Consider the following 18,096-nt stretch of genomic DNA (forward strand, 5'->3'; position numbering starts at 1 on the left):
GTAGTAGCAGTAGAAATAGTAGTAGTATTAGAAAAAGTAGTAGTAGAAATAGTAGTAGTAGTAGTAGTAGTAGTTGTAGTAGAAATTGTAGTGATAGTAGTAGTACTAGTATAAATAGTAGTAGTAGTAGAAATAGTAGTAGTAGTAGAAATAGTAGTGGTAGTAGTAGAAATAGTAGTAGAAATTGTAGTGGTAGTAGTAGTAGAAATAGTAGTAGTAGTAGTTGTAGTAGAAATTGTAGTGATATTAGTAGTACTAGTAGAAATAGTAGTGGTAGTAGTAGAAATTGTAGTGGTAGTAGTAGAAATAGTAGTAGTAGTTGAAAAAGTAGTAGTAGTAGTAGTAGTAGATGTAGTAGAAATTGTAGTGATAGTAGTAGTAATAGTAGAAATAGTAGTAGTAGCAGTAGTAGTAGTAGAAATAGTAGAAGTAGAAATAGTAGTAGTAGTAGTAGAAATAGTAGTGGTAGTAGTAGAAACAGTGTTAGTAGTAAAAATTGTAATGGTAGTAGTATTAGAAATAGTAGAAATAGTAGTAGTAGTAGTAGCAGTGGTAGTAGTAGAAATAGTAGTAGTAGTAGAAATAGTGTTAGTAGTAGAAATTGTAGTAGTAGTAGTAGAAATAGTAGTAGTAGTAGGAGTCTTAATAGTAGATATAGTAGCAGTAGTAGAAATAGTAGTGGTAGTAGTAGTAGAAATAGTAGTAGTAGTAGTAGAAATAGTAGTAGTAGTAGAAATAGTAGTAGTAGTAGAAAAAGTAGTAGTAGAAATAGTAGTAGTAGAAATTGTAGTGATAGTAGTAGTACTAGTAGAAATAGTAGTAGTAGTAGTAGTAGTAGTAGTAGTAGAAATAGTAGTAGTAGTAGTAGTAGTAGTAGTAGAAATAGTAGTGGTAGTAGTAGAAATAGTAGTAGTAGAAATAGTGTTAGTAGTAGAAAAAGTAGTAGTAGAAATAGTAGTAGTAGAAATTGTAGTGGTAGTAGTAGTAGAAATAGTAGTAGTAGTAGTTGTAGTAGAAATTGTAGTGATAGTAGTAGTACTAGTAGAAATAGTAGTAGTAGTAGTAGTAGTAGTAGTAGTAGAAATAGTAGTAGTAGAAATTGTAGTAGTAGTAGAAATAGTAGTGGTAGTAGTAGAAATAGCAGTAGAAATTGTAGTGGTAGTAGTAGTAGAAATAGTAGTAGTAGTAGCAGTAGAAATAGTAGTAGTATTAGAAAAAGTAGTAGTAGAAATAGTAGTAGTAGAAATTGTAGTGGTAGTAGTAGTAGTAGAAATAGTAGTAGTAGTAGTAGTAGTTGTAGTAGAAATTGTAGTGATAGTAGTAGTACTAGTATAAATAGTAGTAGTAGTAGCAGTAGTAGTAGTAGAAATAGTAGTAATAGAAATAGTAGTAGTAGTAGAAATAGTAGTGGTAGTAGTAGTGGTAGTAGTAGTAGAAATAGTAGTAGTAGTAGCAGTAGAAATAGTAGTAGTAGTAGAAATAGTAGTAGTAGTAGTAGCAGTAGTAGTAGTAGAAATAGTAGTAGTAGTAGTAGTAGTAGAAATAGTAGTGGTAGTAGTAGAAATATTAGTAGAAATTGTAGTGGTAGTAGTAGTAGAAATAGTAGTAGTAGTAGTAGTAGAAATAGTAGTAGTAGTAGTAGTAGAAATAGTAGTAGTAGTAGTAGCAGTAGAAATAGTAGTAGTAGTAGAAAAAGTAGTAGTAGAAATAGTAGTAGTAGAAATTGTAGTGGTAGTAGTAGTAGAAATAGTAGTAGTAGTAGTTGTAGTAGAAATTGTAGTGATAGTAGTAGTACTAGTAGAAATAGTAGTAGTAGAAGTAGTAGCAGTAGTAGTAGTAGAAATAGTAGTAGAAATTGTAGTGGTAGTAGTAGAAATAGTGGTAGTAGTAGTAGTAGAAATAGTAGTAGTAGTAGTTGTAGTAGAAATTGTAGTGATAGTAGTAGTAGATATAGTAGCAGTAGTAGAAATAGTAGTGGTAGTAGTAGTAGAAATAGTAGTAGTAGTAGCAGTAGAAATAGTAGTAGTAGTAGTAGAAATAGTAGTAGTAGTAGCAGTAGAAATAGTAGTAGTAGAAAAAGTAGTAGTAGAAATTGTAGTGGTAGTAGTAGTAGTAGAAATAGTAGTGGTAGTAGTAGTAGAAATAGTAGTAGTAGTAGTTGTAGTAGAAATTGTAGTGATAGTAGTAGTAGTAGTAGAAATAGTAGTAGTAGTAGTAGCAGTAGTAGTAGAAATAGTAGTAGTAGAAATAGTAGTAGTAGTAGAAATAGTAGTGGTAGTAGTAGAAATAGTAGTAGAAATTGTAGTAGTAGTAGAAATAGTGGTAGTAGTAGTAGAAATAGTAGTAGTAGTAGTAGTAGTTGTAGTAGAAATTGTAGTGATAGTAGTAGTAGAAATAGCAGTAGTAGTAGTAGAAATAGTAGTAGTAGAAATAGTAGTGGTAGTAGTAGAAATAGTAGTAGTAGTAGAAATAGTGTTAGTAGTAGAAATTGTAGTAGTAGTAGTAGAAATAGTAGTAGTAGTAGGAGTCTTAATAGTAGATATAGTAGCAGTAGTAGAAATAGTAGTGGTAGTAGTAGTAGTAGAAATAGTAGTAGTAGTAGTAGAAATAGTAGTAGTAGCAGTAGAAATAGTAGTAGTAGTAGTAGAAATAGTAGTAGTAGTAGTAGAAATAGTAGTAGTAGCAGTAGAAATAGTAGTAGTAGTTGTAGAAAAAGTAGTAGTAGAAATAGTAGTAGTAGAAATTGTAGTGGTAGTAGTAGTAGAAATAGTAGTAGTAGTAGTAGTAGAAGTAGTAGTAGTAGTAGAAATAGTAGTAGTAGTAGTAGCAGTAGTAGTAGTAGAAATAGTAGTAGTAGAAATAGTAGTTGTAGTAGAAATAGTAGTGGTAGTAGTAGAAATAGTAGTAGAAATTGTAGTAGTAGTAGAAATAGTGGTAGTAGTAGTAGAAATAGTAGTGGTAGTAGTATGGTAGTATGGTAGTAGTAGTAGTAGAAATAGTAGTAGTAGTAGTAGAAATAGTAGTAGTAGTAGTAGAAATAGTAGTAGTAGCAGTAGAAATAGTAGTAGTAGTAGTAGAAATAGTAGTAGTAGTAGTAGTAGAAATAGTAGTAGTAGCAGTAGAAATAGTAGTAGTAGTTGTAGAAAAAGTAGTAGTAGAAATAGTAGTAGTAGAAATTGTAGTGGTAGTAGTAGTAGAAATAGTAGTAGTAGTAGTAGCAGTAGTAGTAGTAGAAATAGTAGTAGTAGAAATAGTAGTTGTAGTAGAAATAGTAGTGGTAGTAGTAGAAATAGTAGTAGAAATTGTAGTAGTAGTAGAAATAGTGGTAGTAGTAGTAGAAATAGTAGTAGTAGTAGTAGTTGTAGTAGAAATTGTAGTGATAGTAGTAGTAGAAATAGCAGTAGTAGTAGTAGAAATAGTAGTAGTAGAAATAGTAGTAGTAGTAGTAGAAATAGTAGTGGTAGTAGTAGAAATAGTAGTAGTAGTAGAAATAGTGTTAGTAGTAGAAATTGTAGTAGTAGTAGTAGAAATAGTAGTAGTAGTAGGAGTCTTAATAGTAGATATAGTAGCAGTAGTAGAAATAGTAGTGGTAGTAGTAGTAGTAGAAATAGTAGTAGTAGTAGTAGTAGTAGTAGTAGTAGAAATAGTAGTAGTAGTAGCAGTAGAAATAGTAGTAGTAGTAGGAGTCTTAATAGTAGATATAGTAGCAGTAGTAGAAATAGTAGTGGTAGTAATAGTAGTAGTAGAAATAGTAGTAGTAGTAGTAGTAGAAATAGTAGTAGTAGCAGTAGAAATAGTAGTAGTAGAAATAGTAGTAGTAGTAGTAGAAATAGTAGTAGTAGCAGTAGAAATAGTAGTAGTAGTTGTAGAAAAAGTAGTAGTAGAAATAGTAGTAGTAGAAATTGTAGTGGTAGTAGTAGTAGAAATAGTAGTAGTAGTAGTAGCAGTAGTAGTAGTAGAAATAGTAGTAGTAGAAATAGTAGTTGTAGTAGAAATAGTAGTGGTAGTAGTAGAAATAGTAGTAGAAATTGTAGTAGTAGTAGTAGTAGAAATAGTAGTAGTAGTAGTAGAAAAAGTAGTTGTAGTAGTAGAAATAGTTGTAGTAGTAGAAATAGTAGTGGTAGTAGTAGTAGAAATAGTAGTAGTAGAAATAGTAGTGGTAGTAGTAGAAATAGTAGTAGTAGTAGTAGTAGAAATAGTAGTAGCAGTAGAAATTGTAGTAGTATTAGAAAAAGTAGTAGTAGAAATAGTAGTAGTAGAAATTGTAGTGTTAGTAGTAGTAGTAGAAATAGTAGTAGTAGTTGTAGTAGAAATTGTAGTGATAGTGGTAGTAGTAGTAGCAGTAGAAATAGTAGTAGTAGTAGAAAAAGTAGTAGTAGAAATAGTAGTAGTAGAAATTGTAGTGGTAGTAGTAGTAGTAGAAATAGTAGTAGTAGTAGTTGTAGTAGAAATTGTAGTGATAGTAGTAGTACTAGTATAAATAGTAGTAGTACTAGCAGTAGTAGTAGTATAAATAGTAGTAGTAGAAATAGTGGTAGTAGTAGAAATAGTAGTGGTAGTAGTAGAAATAGTAGTAGAAATTGTAGTGGTAGTAGTAGTAGAAATAGTAGTAGTAGTAGTAGATAAAGTAGTAGTAGTAGTAGAAATAGTAGTAGTAGAAATTGTAGTGGTAGTAGTAGTAGAAATAGTAGTAGTAGTAGTAGTTGTAGTAGAAATTGTAGTGATATTAGTAGTACTAGTAGAAATAGTAGTAGTAGTAGTATAGTTGTAGTAATAGTAGTAGTAGAAATAGTAGTAGCAGTAGTAGTAGAAATAATAGTAGTAGTAGTAGAAATTGTAGTGGTAGTAGTAGAAATAGTAGTAGTAGAAATAGTAGAAATTGTAGTAGTAGTTGTAGTAGAAATTGTAGTGATAGTAGTAGTAGTAGTAGCAGTAGAAATAGTAGTAGTATTAGAAAAAGTAGTAGTAGAAATAGTAGTAGTAGAAATTGTAGTGGTAGTAGTAGTAGTAGAAATTGTAGTAGTAGTAGTTGTAGTAGAAATTGTAGTGATAGTAGTAGTACTAGTATAAATAGTAGTAGTACTAGCAGTAGTAGTAGTAGAAATAGTAATAGTAGAAATAGTAGTAGTAGTAGAAATAGTAGTGGTAGTAGTAGAAATAGTAGTAGAAATTGTAGTGGTAGTAGTAGTAGAAATAGTAGTAGTAGTAGTAGTAGATAAAGTAGTAGTAGTAGTAGAAATAGTAGTAGTAGAAATTGTAGTGGTAGTAGTAGTAGTTGTAGTAGAAATTGTAGTGATATTAGTAGTACTAGTAGAAATAGTAGTAGTAGTAGTATAGTAGTAGTATAGTTGTAGTAATAGTAGTAGTAGAAATAATAGTAGCAGTAGTAGTAGAAATAATAGTAGTAGTAGTAGAAATTGTAGTAGTAGAAAAAGCAGTAGTAGTAGTAGAAATAGTAGTGGTAGTAGTAGAAATTGTAGTGGTAGTAGTAGAAATAGTAGTAGTAGTTGAAAAAGTAGTAGTAGTAGTAGTAGTTGTAGTAGAAATTGTAGTGATAGTAGTAGTAATAGTAGAAATAGTAGTAGTAGTAGTAGTAGCAGTAGTAGTAGTAGAAATAGTAGTAGTAGAAATAGTAGTAGTAGTAGTAGTAGTAGAAATAGTAGTGGTAGTAGTAGAAATAGTAGTAGTAGTAGAAACAGTGTTAGTAGTAGAAATTGTAGTGGTAGTAGTAGTAGAAATAGTAGTAGTAGTAGAAATAGTGGTAGTAGTAGAAATTGTAGTGGTAGTAGTAGTAGAAATAGTAGTAGTAGTAGTAGTAGAAAAAGTAGTTGTAGTAGTAGAAATAGTAGTAGTAGTAGAAATAGTAGTAGAAATAATAGTAGCAGTAGTAGTAGTAGAAATAGTAGTAGTAGTAGTAGTAGTATTAGTAGTAGTAGTGGTAGTAGTAGTAGTAGTAAAAATAGTAGTGGTAGTAGTAGAAATTGTAGTGGTAGTAGTAGTAGATAGAAGTACAGTCTGTCTTCCTGCTCAGGAAATAATCCTCACTAACCATGATAAGCAGCATGGTCTGAGAGCACAGAAGAGCGGTAACTCTCTGGAGACAAGACTGCTAGAAGTGCCCCAAGATATGCACCCCTATGACAATAGTGATTTGAAGACAGCAGTGGTACTTGTTCTGCCACTGTCCTGGTTAAGTTGCCAATATATATCCCCGGACATGGCTACCACAGTCAACCAGAGATACTCGTTGACGGCCATCACCAGTGGTAGTCTTTGATAAACTGTAAAAAGCTCTTTCTCAGGGGAAAACAGACATTTTGTCAGAGAGAGATCAGGCTTTCCGAGGTTTAGTAAATAGCCTCTGAAATCACTTCTGTAACCCATCCCTTTACAGCTGTTAACTATGAGTCACCAAACAATGATTTGAATTGAAGTGGTTCTTTTAGTAAGTAACAATGGAGCTTGTGTTATGCCCCTTGTTATCATAACCGTTCACGCAAAAGTTTTTTCACTGCTATCGGTCCCGCAGGGTGATCAGACACCCAAGTGGGGGGTAGGCAAGGTGTATTCAAATCCAGTCCTTTACCTATATAAGATATAAGGAATGTTATCATCATTTACCTGAGTTTTTTTTATGTATTTCTGTCCCCTTCTATAGAGTATGTACCTCGTAGGCTTTTTAGAATTTGTTATTAATATTTTTTATACATTTTTATACTTACATGTTTTACTAAATATTTTTATGTATTTATTGAATAGAGCATTGTTCAGCACTTTAAATGGTTAGATGTGCAATATAATATATACCATTAAAACTTGTTAAGGACGATAATGGAGGTGCAAGTATACCTCCAATCTATGTTACAGGTTGTTTTACAGGTCGGGACTTTTGTTTAATACTTCAATAATATATACCACTAAAATTGACAATGCCGATAATGGAAGTACTAATATACCCCCAAGATATGTCACCAGAACTTTTTTAATATTGTACTTCTAGCCCGAATAGTGAGCATGCACAAGAGTCAACCATTCCTACTAAACAGCTGATCGAGTCAGCTGTTAGTCATCCCGGCAGTAGTGGTGTGCGCTCCAGTAGGTGGAACGCACAGCCTCGACTACCAGAGAAGGAGCCACACTTCTGGAGGAAGTGACGTGCATTCCAATAGATGGTACACACAGACATAATCATCAAGTTTTCAAGATATGTCTTTTTAGTTTAACTCCCTACAATCGAGCAATGAACTATACCAGTGGTTCTCATACTCGGTCCTCCGGAACCCACACAGGTCACGTTTTCCAGATCACCCAGCAGGTGCACAGGTATAGTCATTACTCACTGACACATTTTAAAAGAGTCACAGGTGGAGCTAATTACTTCACTTGTGATCCTGTGAGGAGAACTAGAAAACATGCACTGTTTAGAGTCCTGAGGACCGAGTTGGAGAACCTGTGAACTATACTATCGAGGGGCTACCCTTTCTGAGAAAATAGCTTTATTTAAGTGTAATATAACATACTTATATCCCAGACCACACCCTTAATACAGGAGAGGGGCAGGATCATCTAAACATCCCTATATATAATGAGTATTGGTGAACACAGGTACACCTTGATAAAGGCTGTTAAGCCAAAACGCGTTGGTGATCTGTGGGAGCTACCAGTATTTAGAAACTTGAAAGGAACCTGTCATTCTGCAGGGAAGGTGAATTCCCTTGGAGTAGCATTATCACCCCTATTGCTTATCACTGTGCCTTCCTGAAAAGGTTTTTTCTGGTACGCTGCCATCTTGTTTTTACTTGTGATAATTTTATGTGATGTTCATTATTTGCTTAAAGGAGAAATAACTTTGACAGTAATTCACAATGGGAGATCCATTACTGTGATTCTTTGAGGTGCTGTCTGACACTGAAGGGGTGCATTGAAATGTGGTGAAATACGGAATATCGTATATATCCTGAAGGAAATTCTGAGAGACTGTTTCATCGGAAGAGGTCTAGAATTTTGGTTGGGAAGACTGGACTATTTTTAAAAGTACCTATTATATGTACCTCAGAGAAGGAGCGGTCAATTTTTCTATATATCTATCCCAGTTTGCCGTGTGAGGCTCTGGCTGGCACACAAACAAGGACTTAACAGCTGAAGATCCCCAGACTGCCTTCCTCTGCCGTAAATCACTTACCAATACCGTTCATATGTTTTACTAGTAAGTGAAGCCTATATGCACCCTCTCTTAGGGGACCTTTGCAAAAGTGACCTTATTTTGGAAGAATCAAGAAATCAGTTTCTTTACATTAGCTTAATTTGCTTTATAGAAAGTAGTGGGATTGCCTTTTATTGCATTGATAATGATCGTCAACTGTATTCTTGTATACAAATAAGTCTGTGATTTCCATAATTTAATGTTTGAACACATTATATATTTACAGTATACTCCAGTTATTTATCTTCAAAATTAATCATCTGGGAATTCCCACTGGTACCTGTTGTTCCTGCGGTCACATCTGGCATAACTTCCAGCTAATTAGAGCAGTGTAATAATTATGTACTGAAGTAGATACACAAGTCAGCGCCATACAGGAATGATGTGTATCATATTCTACGTGTTCATAGACTGCTTGCAGAAACTCTGTTCCGTCATATTTATGTGTGTTTGTGGAGATGCAGTTGCCCAGCTCTGCCTGTTAGCATTTACAGCAGAGGTTTCCAAACTCAGGCCCTGATTCAGAGCCAGACGCTCTGACAGAGCGCTCGCTCTGAATCAAGGCCAGTCTTTTTTAGAACGGCCTCCTGGCCGCTGTGACCACCCACAGCTATAGTGAGCGGCCAGGAAGATGGTCACGATGGTCAAGACCATCGCGACCATCGAGCTTGCGACGAGACCCTTGTGGTAGGGTCTCATTACCGCAAGCCCCAGAGAGATTTTGTCTCAAACAGAGCAGAAATCTCTCCCACTGACATCACTTTGGATGTCAGTGGGGCCACCCCCAAACAGAGGCGTTCACATGGGAACGCCTCCGTTTGGGCAGCCACTCCCCCGGCCCGCCCACCAAAGGGGGTGTGCTGTCACTCAACATTGACAGCACGCCCCCTTTGGTACGAGACCCGGAGCAACAGATTGCCCGTCGCTATCCGGGTCTCGCGCATGCGCACGACGGAGCCGGCTCTGTCGTGCGCATGCGCTCTGGGCCACCATCGACCCGGTTGCGAGTGCTCAGCGCTTGCGACCGGGTCTGAATCAGGCCCTCAGTTCTCAAGGCACCCTAACAGTCCAGGTTTTAAGGATATCCATGCTTGAACACAGGTGAAATAATTAGCACCTCATTAAATTGATTTAACCACCTGTGCTCAACCATGGATATCTCTAAAACCTGAACTGTTGGGGTGCCTTGAGGACCGTGTTTGGGAACCTCTGACTTACAGTGTCACCAAAACACAGCCAGACTTTTCAGAGGGGTGGAGGCACAAACTCATTAAACACAAATAGCAATCAGAAAGACTCAGGTATGCTGCAAAAATATGCTAATGACTGCAATCGCAAAACTAGTATAGAGGCGCCCAAAGCCAGCAAAGAGATGCCCACTGCCACTTTCGCACACTACCACTTTCACACATCCGTAATACCTTGCAATACTGCATATACATTGGTACCATCGAGTAACATCGGACCCTCATGCACAATTACAACAGGTCTGACCTTACTCAGAAATTGCTAACCTCGTCGCACGCAGTGATTACACAAGATGCGTATGCCATCGCAGTGGCTAATTTATGCACACCCAAGTAACAGCGTTCAAATGGACAGACATGCCTGCGTTTCTCCGACCACTCCCCCGTCACCACCCCCAAACACTGACCTGACATCACTCACTCTGCGATGGTTTTGTAACTGCGTAGGTGATCGCAGAGCGATCGCAATGCTAACTCACGCACACGCACTGCGGTGCATACGCTTGCACAGTATACACCATCGACCGATCTGCGCACGTGGTTGCAATTGCGTTCCGTAATGAATCAGGCCCAGTATGTACAACACTTTTTTATTTTCTGCAATATGACTACTAGTACACCAAGTGCATAACAAGGTGAATATGCAAATGCTTCGCGAGTTTGTGTCATTAAATGAGCTTAGTAACAATAGTAAAATATCACTGCAAAGACTTGCTTAATACAGTATCACATAAGCAGCTTTTAATTCATTTAAATTTTGACGTTTGAGCCTAATTGCGGCTCTTGTAGAGTTAGCTGCATAAATGTGTATTTTCTTACTGTATAAGCGTTAAAAAACATCCTTATGCCCCCTGATTCTCTCTACTCGCTAGGATGGGGAGATGGGGACTAACATGTTCATCCTTTTTTTGTATATCTACCCCCGACTAGGTATTGGCTGATATTGATGCGAAAAGTCCATTGATATCCAATTCCACATCTGGATCATCTTTTAAAATTCTTTCCTGGAATGTGGGCGGCCTTAATTCTTCTGTTAAGCATAAGAGGGTGATAATGCACTTAAAACGTTTCCGCCCTCAAATAATATTTCTTAAAGAAACACACTGGGTGGCGGGACAGGGTTCCTCCCTTAGAGCCCCTTGGTTAGACCAATGTGTCTCAGCTGACTTTCATAGAAAGGCTAGAGGGGTAGCGATATTGTTCGACAAAGCATTCATTATACTCTCCTGAACTCAGTAGTAGATCCTAATTGCCGTTATTTAATCCTTGATGTGGAGTTGTGCTATTCCAAATACACATTGGTTAATGTTTATGCCCCCAACATGGCTACTCCTGAATTTTTACAAGTCTTAACAAATCTTTTACGACAACGTACTAATTTTCCACTTATTTTGGGGGGGGTTTAAATTCAGTGGATGACCCCATTTTGGACAAAAGGCCTCCACCATGACATGCTGGTTCTACCGAATGGAAACAAATCCAAACAATGAGATCTGCTCTCCAGCTCACAGATATCTGGCGACTCCTGAATCCTACTGATAGGTCTTTTACATTTTATTCTGGAGTTCACAAATCCTGGCAACTAACACTGTTATTCGTGGTCAAATAATAGAGTATATTGCTAGACTGAAAAGAAAATCGGCTGCAACATACTGCTCTTTACATGATTCTTTAACCAGCGCTCTCCAAATGCACTTGACCTCTCCTAGCGAGGAATCCTTGCAAGCATATATCGAAGCTAAGCAATTGTTGAATAATTATTTGTTATCACAAGCCAAAAGAGATTTCATTTTCTCCAGATTTAAGTATTATAGATGGGGAAATAAGGCAGGCCGCCTTTTGGCAAATATGTCTAGAAAACGAACAGCTCGTCGTTATATTACAGCCATTAAACATCGTCATACTGGACAACTTATCACTGATTCTTCTGCCATGTTAAAATATTTTGAATCATATTACACAGAAATATATTCTAATCTTCCGTTTAATGAGGCAGCCCATGCTCAAATATTGAGGGACGCTAATTTGCCTCCTATCACTCAGTCTCAGTCTGAATCTTTAACTAGTGTCATAACTCTTGAGGAAATTAATACGGCCATGTCAAAACTCCATATAAATAAATCCCCGGGTCCGGATGGTTATTCTAATGAATTTTATAAAATTCTTCAGTCACATATTGCTCCCACCTTATTAGAACTCTTCAATGACATCATACAACAACATACCCCTTTTCAGCACTTTAACACCTCTCACACAATTTTAGGGGGTCATTCAGACCCATTCGCGAGCAAAGGACACTCGCAAACGGGTCGATGTTGCCCCACTGCGCATGCGCACGACGGAGGGAGCTCCGTCGTGCACATGTGCGAGACCCGGATAGCGACGGGCTCTCCGTCGCTCCGGGTCTCGCACCAAAGGGGGCGTGCTGTCGATGTTGATTGACAGCACGCCACCTTTGGTGGGCGTGCCGGGGGCGTGACTGCCAGATGGAGGCGTTCCCATGGGAACGCCTACCGTCTGAGTCCGGCCCCACTGACATCAGTAATGATATCAGTGGGAGTGATTTTGGCTCTGATAGAGCCAAAATCACTCCAGGGCTTGCGGAAGCAAGATCCTACCACAGGGTCTCGTCGCAAGCCCGATGGTCGCGATGGTCTTTGACCATCGCGACCATCTTTTTGGCCGCTCGCATAAGCTGTGGGTGGTCACCCACAGCTATGCGAGCGGCCAGGAGGCCGCTCCAAATTTAGCTGGGACGGCCCTGATTCAGAGCGAGCGCTCTGGCCAAGCGTTCAGCTCTGAAACAGGCCCTTAATCCCTAAACTCAACCAGGATTCTCAGTTGGTAGGCTCATATAGGCCTATTACTTTATTAAACACAGACATTAAATTACTAGCAAAAATTCTTGCTGATAGGCTTCAGGCCTTTCTGCCCCATGTTCTGTCAGGTCACCAACTTGGATTTGTCCGGTCATTGCATCTTCCCATTTACGTAATTCCCAAAATATATAATTAAGTGTTGACACTACCACAGCGTTTGATGCTGTGCTTTGGCCGCACTTATTTTCAGTATTGCATCATAGAAATTTCCATCCGGACTTTGCTAAAATTATTCAATATTTGTATTTGTCTCCTTCCACCTCCCTGTTACTTAATGGATATTGCAGCGAAGCCATTGTAATGCACCGAGGAACACGCCAGGGATGCCCTCTTTCCCCACTTTTATATAATTTTGCTATTGACCCCCTTTTGCGTTTATTACAGGATGACTCCCAATTTCAAGGGATTAAGATTGGACGTAGAGAAATAAAATTGACAGCTTTCGCTGATGATATTTTATTATATGTATCAAAACCTGCTGACTCTTTACCTCATATTGTTCAACTTTTGACGTCTTTTGGCGCTGTTTCGGGCTTTTGTGTTAATTGGTCCAAATCAGAGGTTCTTCGACTGGGTACGGGTAATTTTCTTATGGGAGGTATTGGTACTATACCATTGACTTGGAAATGTGACCATATTACATATTTGGGTATACGGATTCCTAAAAAGCCTGGACTTTTATATAATCTTAATTTACTACTATTATTCAGAAAATTGCTGTGGAGCTGGAGAGCTGGAAATCTCTCTATCATATCTGGGGAGGGCCAGTTTGGTCAAGATGGTGTTGTTCCCTCGTCTTATATATTTTATTGAGGTCTTGCCAATGATGCTTTCACCTAAAGATATCCAATATGTAAATTTTCTTTTTAGAAAATTTATATGGCAGGGAAAAAAAATGAGCATAAGCTTGCTTAAGTTACAGCAACCAATATATAACGGTGGTCTTAATTTTCCTGATCTCTTGGCGTATTCTCAAGCAGCTCAACTGAGATACCTCAAGGATTGGATACATAACTAAGAAAACTATGCTAATACTGATCTTGAGAGGGAATTCTTACAAGGTGAGGATTTAATTCTTTTTTTGCATCTTCACTATCAGGAGGTCCCTTCCCTGGTTAAGGAAAATCCATTATTGTGGAGTATTAAGAAGTTATGGGTCTGGATGAGACATAAACAGGGTGTTAATACACACAAATCATTATTCCTTCCTTTCTTAACTAATCCAGATTTTCAAGAGGGGATGGCGCATCATCCTTTTAATATTTGGAGGCTGAATGGGTTTAATATAGGTAATCTAACGGCTGACCATACACAGAGGCTGCTCACGTTCCAGGAGGCTACTGATAAATATCCTGTCTTGGCGGCGTATCCTGTGGCATTTCTTCTTGCACAACACTACACCAGCTTAGTATTAAGATATTTCTCCCCTGTGGATTGGCAGAATCCAGTAGACGAGATGCTTAGGCAACCAACATCTGTTGTGAAGGCACCTCTTTGGCATATAAACATTTTCAAACTATTTTGGATCATTCCACTAGTCAACAGGGCCTATCAAATTGGTGACAACACCTACCTGATCTCCAGTTGGATGATCTATTGCAGGCTCATACTAGATCTTGCCAAATGTTATCCTCTTCCATGTATAAAGAGATGTTCCTAAACGTGCTTCATAGAACATACCTTTCCCCTCATAGACGATTTTTAATAAGAGTATCTGACACTCATAATTGTTTTAAGTGTGGTGAGTCATATGCAGACCTATATCACTGCCTTTGGTTTTGCCCATTAGTTCGTAGGTTTTGGGTACAAGTGCGTAACTTCTCAACTGAATATTTAGTTAATTACCTACCTTTAACCGCTGAATGGGCACTTTTTGGTATGTCTCCAAGAGGTCAAAATATCTCCAGAGGTGGGAAAAAATTGCTACTTGCAATTAGTGCGGCAGCCCGTAAGTCTATCTTACAAATTTGGATTAACCCTGAGTCACCATCTTTGTCACTGTTTAAGGCCAAACTCTTTTATCTATTCCAGATGGAATGGGTGGGAGTGATGATGGAAAGTGACAGGAAGGTGGAACAATTTTTTAGTGTTTGGGAGAGTTATATTACAACACTATCTAGTGCTGTTAGAACACAACTTCACGGTTCATTCTCTAATACGGTTAGGTATATGACACGGATGGCAGAAGGTGATCCACCTATTGTCCTCTAATTTTTCAGCCATTGATATGGGGTGGGGGGGGGGGCGAGCATAAATTTCTTTTTTGTTTTTGTTTGTATTATTTGATTAATTATTGAGATGATGGTGTTATTTATTTGTTATATCTATTATATACATCCTTTGCAATAAGATTACTTTTAGCCATATGGCTAACTTGATTTTCAATATTCATATTATACAGTAATGTGATATGGATAACAACTCTATTGTAATATCTGGATGTTCTTGAATTATGTGTATCAATGTCGTTATATGTATTTTGATATTATGATTGTTATATTTTGTTGTATCATTTATTGCTTTAAAAAATAAAGATAAAAAAAAAATCCTTATTACTGAAGAGGCAAACAGGGAAGGGGCAAATAAGCACAACAAGGGAATGTTCACGTATTCGCGGGTGAAGTAGACCTGTATGACGCCACAGGTCACCTGTCATGGAGTGCTTCCCTTACAGGGGTTCTGCAGGGATGCTACAACGAAACGCAGTGATGAGGAATATCAGAAGGATTGTCTAGCCATTTCTGATTGGATGATAGCAGATTGACTCTCTAGCTGATAATACTAAACCATTAGACTATGTTATATGAAGTCATGCAAAACTAGTTGGAAAACTTAATTGACATTTCTATTTTGACTGTGGCTGGATAGAAACTCCTGCCCTCAGATACCACCAACAGGACATGGTTTGTGGAATTCTTTAATCATGCACAGGTGAGTTAGTCGATGTTGATCCCACAGACAGAAATTCCCAAAACATGACCTGTTGGGAAAACTTGAGGGTTTAGCATCTCTGGGATAGAGGATTCCCATTTTAAAAGGAGATGTTTGAATTTAGTTGAAGTAATATATATTTGTTTTTGCATTTAATAACAATTTGTATGGTAAATGCAACTTCCTCATTATTTAACACTGGGCCTGATTCACTACCGTATGCAACTATGAATATGCACGCAAGCGGGTGTTTGTAGCATACTGCGTATGCATTGCAGAGTGCGTGCGCGAACCAGCTATTGCGATCGGGACTCCGATCGCAGAGGCTACGCAGACCCGTGACGAGGAGGTGGTGTGCCAGTGCGTTCACACGCTGTTGCAGGGGCGTGCATAAATTATCCACTGCGATGCCATACACAGTCTGAGGTCTCATAGCATGTGTGGTTGTTAGCAATTTCTGAGTAAGGTCAGGGCTTGTGCAAGTGTGCGTGAGGCTGTGATGGTTCTCTATTGTACCGATGGTTTCGCTATTTTGCCAAGTATTATGTGTGTGCAAGGTAAAATGGGCTTCCTTATGTAGTGCTGAGTTTGCATTGCGATCGCAATGGGTTAGCATGCTATCGCTGTTCAACTGCGTGCGTATGCAATATTACGATGCGTAGTGAATAAGGCCTCCTGTTCTAAAAATCACTACCCCCTGGTTCTATATGGGAACAGCAGCCTTCTCCAATTAGACAATTTTTTTGTCTCCAATAGTGAACTCCATCCTCAGACAGTGCTAGTCACACTTTCCAAATCTTTTTGCCAGCATTCACTGACCTAACATTGTGCATGTGCAGTAACATGGGTTGGGTACGGGATGCCGGCGGTCAGAATACCGACAGTGGCATCCCAACAGTCGGAATCCCGACAGGACGGGGTAAGTATCCCAACCCTAACCAACATTTCCCGTTGCCTAGCACTATCCCTCCCCTCCCGCAGCCTATCGCTAAACGTCCCCCCCAGCCGCAGTCTAACCCTAACCCTCCCCATAGTGCCTAACCCTAAACCTAACCCTCCCCATAATACTTACCATCAGGATGTCAGCGTACAGGATTCAAGAGCCAGGATTCTGACTGTTGTCGGCATTCCGGTTAGTATTTGTCTGCTGCCATCCCGACCGCCAGGATGCCAAATACATCCCCAATAACACAGCTAGGGCAGGACCCTGTAAGCTTTCACCACTACTTTGAGGAGATACTGTAGATGCTGGGCAGAAGTGCATGGCAGATGAGCATGCAGAAAGCTAAGTCTCTCCGTCACCCCCCACCCCGATCCCCTCGGCACTGCAGCAATCTCAGATAACTAGCACTATGCACGCAGAGCATAACCCAGGGGCAGATCTATGCTGTTCTTTTAGGGGATCTATTATGACTCCTTCTCTTTCCTGTATTGGCACCTCCCCTTTCTGGCCCCAGCGCCTCTCCTTTACAGGCTTTTGTGTGTGGCTACATTGACTATTACAATGTATATGTTTATGTATTCACTATGTGTGAATACACAGTTTTAGTACCAGCAGCCATCTCCCTGCAACCCCCTTCCTGTCCGAGAGCAAAAGCCATCCTCCCCTTTGTGCAGGGGCAGAAGCAGCCATCTCCCTGCTCCCCCCTCCCCCAGCCATCTCCCTGCTCCCCCATTCCTCTGAGCAGGGGCAGCAGAAGCCATGCCCCCCCCCCCCGTGCAGGGGCAGAAGCTCCCTCCTTCCCCAGCCATCGTCCTGTCTCCCCTCTTCCCCTGCCCGAGGGCAGCAGGAGTGATCCCCCTCTCCCCTCTGTGCAGGGTCAGTGGCAGCGGTGTAGGACGGAGGTTGTCTCCCTGCACAGTGTCAGTAGCGCACAGACAGCGCCACTGTGCAGGGTCGGGGGAGCCGGCATTGCTCTCTCCCTCCTCGGCTCCCCGATGACAGCCTGTCACTGACACCCCCCGGAACGGGAGCGCATTACACAGGCTCTGATCACAGCACAGGCTGAGCACAGCCTGCTCAGCTCAGTTCATGATGCAGACTGTGCTAGGGGGGCGATCGCTCCATTCGTCTCCCCCAGATCCGCCACTGGTATAACCTTATAGGTATGAATACATCAGGGGATTTCAGATTGCCAAAGTTAATAGTTTTGGATTCACAGAATTGTTTGAGCACATTATAAATAAATTCTTAGAAATCAATAAGATGTATCAGTAAATAAAATAACATAAACAAAGTACTGGGGCTTTTGGTTCTCCGGCATAGCAGGGTAGATGAGAATTAAACTTCTGTTTGTTAAGCTTATCACAAAAATTTTAATAACAGAAAACTGCCTTAATATTGGATTGCAAGGGTCCACAACGTCTGAGAATCCTAATGTCTTAACGCAGTCTGCAGGTGATTTCTACCTGATGGTGACTCATGAGAACTAGCAATGGGCCCCAATCTCATGTAGTTTATCCAATCACATTTTAGCCATATTGTTAGTGGCAGTGGAATGACTGGCCCATGCCTGGTCAGCTTTACTGCTTACAGCATATTCATATCATTTGTGTATCTCTTTATAATAGAGCTGTAAGTGTAGGATTCAGGTATGAAACTTGCTATTTTCCAGTTGTTTAACTAACTATAGTCATTTATTTGGAAGCTTGCGCTTGGAATAGTTTTGCAAGTGAACTACAAGTCCCAGCGGGCATACCACAGTAGCTGGAGAGCTGCAGGTTATCCTACCCATACTTGCCAACTCTCCCTGATTGTCAGGGAGACTCCCTGAAATAGTAGCAATCTCTTGACTCCTTGAAGAGTTCAGCAATATCCCTGATTGCACCTTACCCA

Source organism: Taudactylus pleione, unplaced genomic scaffold (genome assembly GCF_031769625.1).
Source record: "Taudactylus pleione unplaced genomic scaffold, aTauple2 ptg000336l, whole genome shotgun sequence".
Lineage (NCBI taxonomy): Eukaryota > Metazoa > Chordata > Amphibia > Anura > Myobatrachidae > Taudactylus > Taudactylus pleione.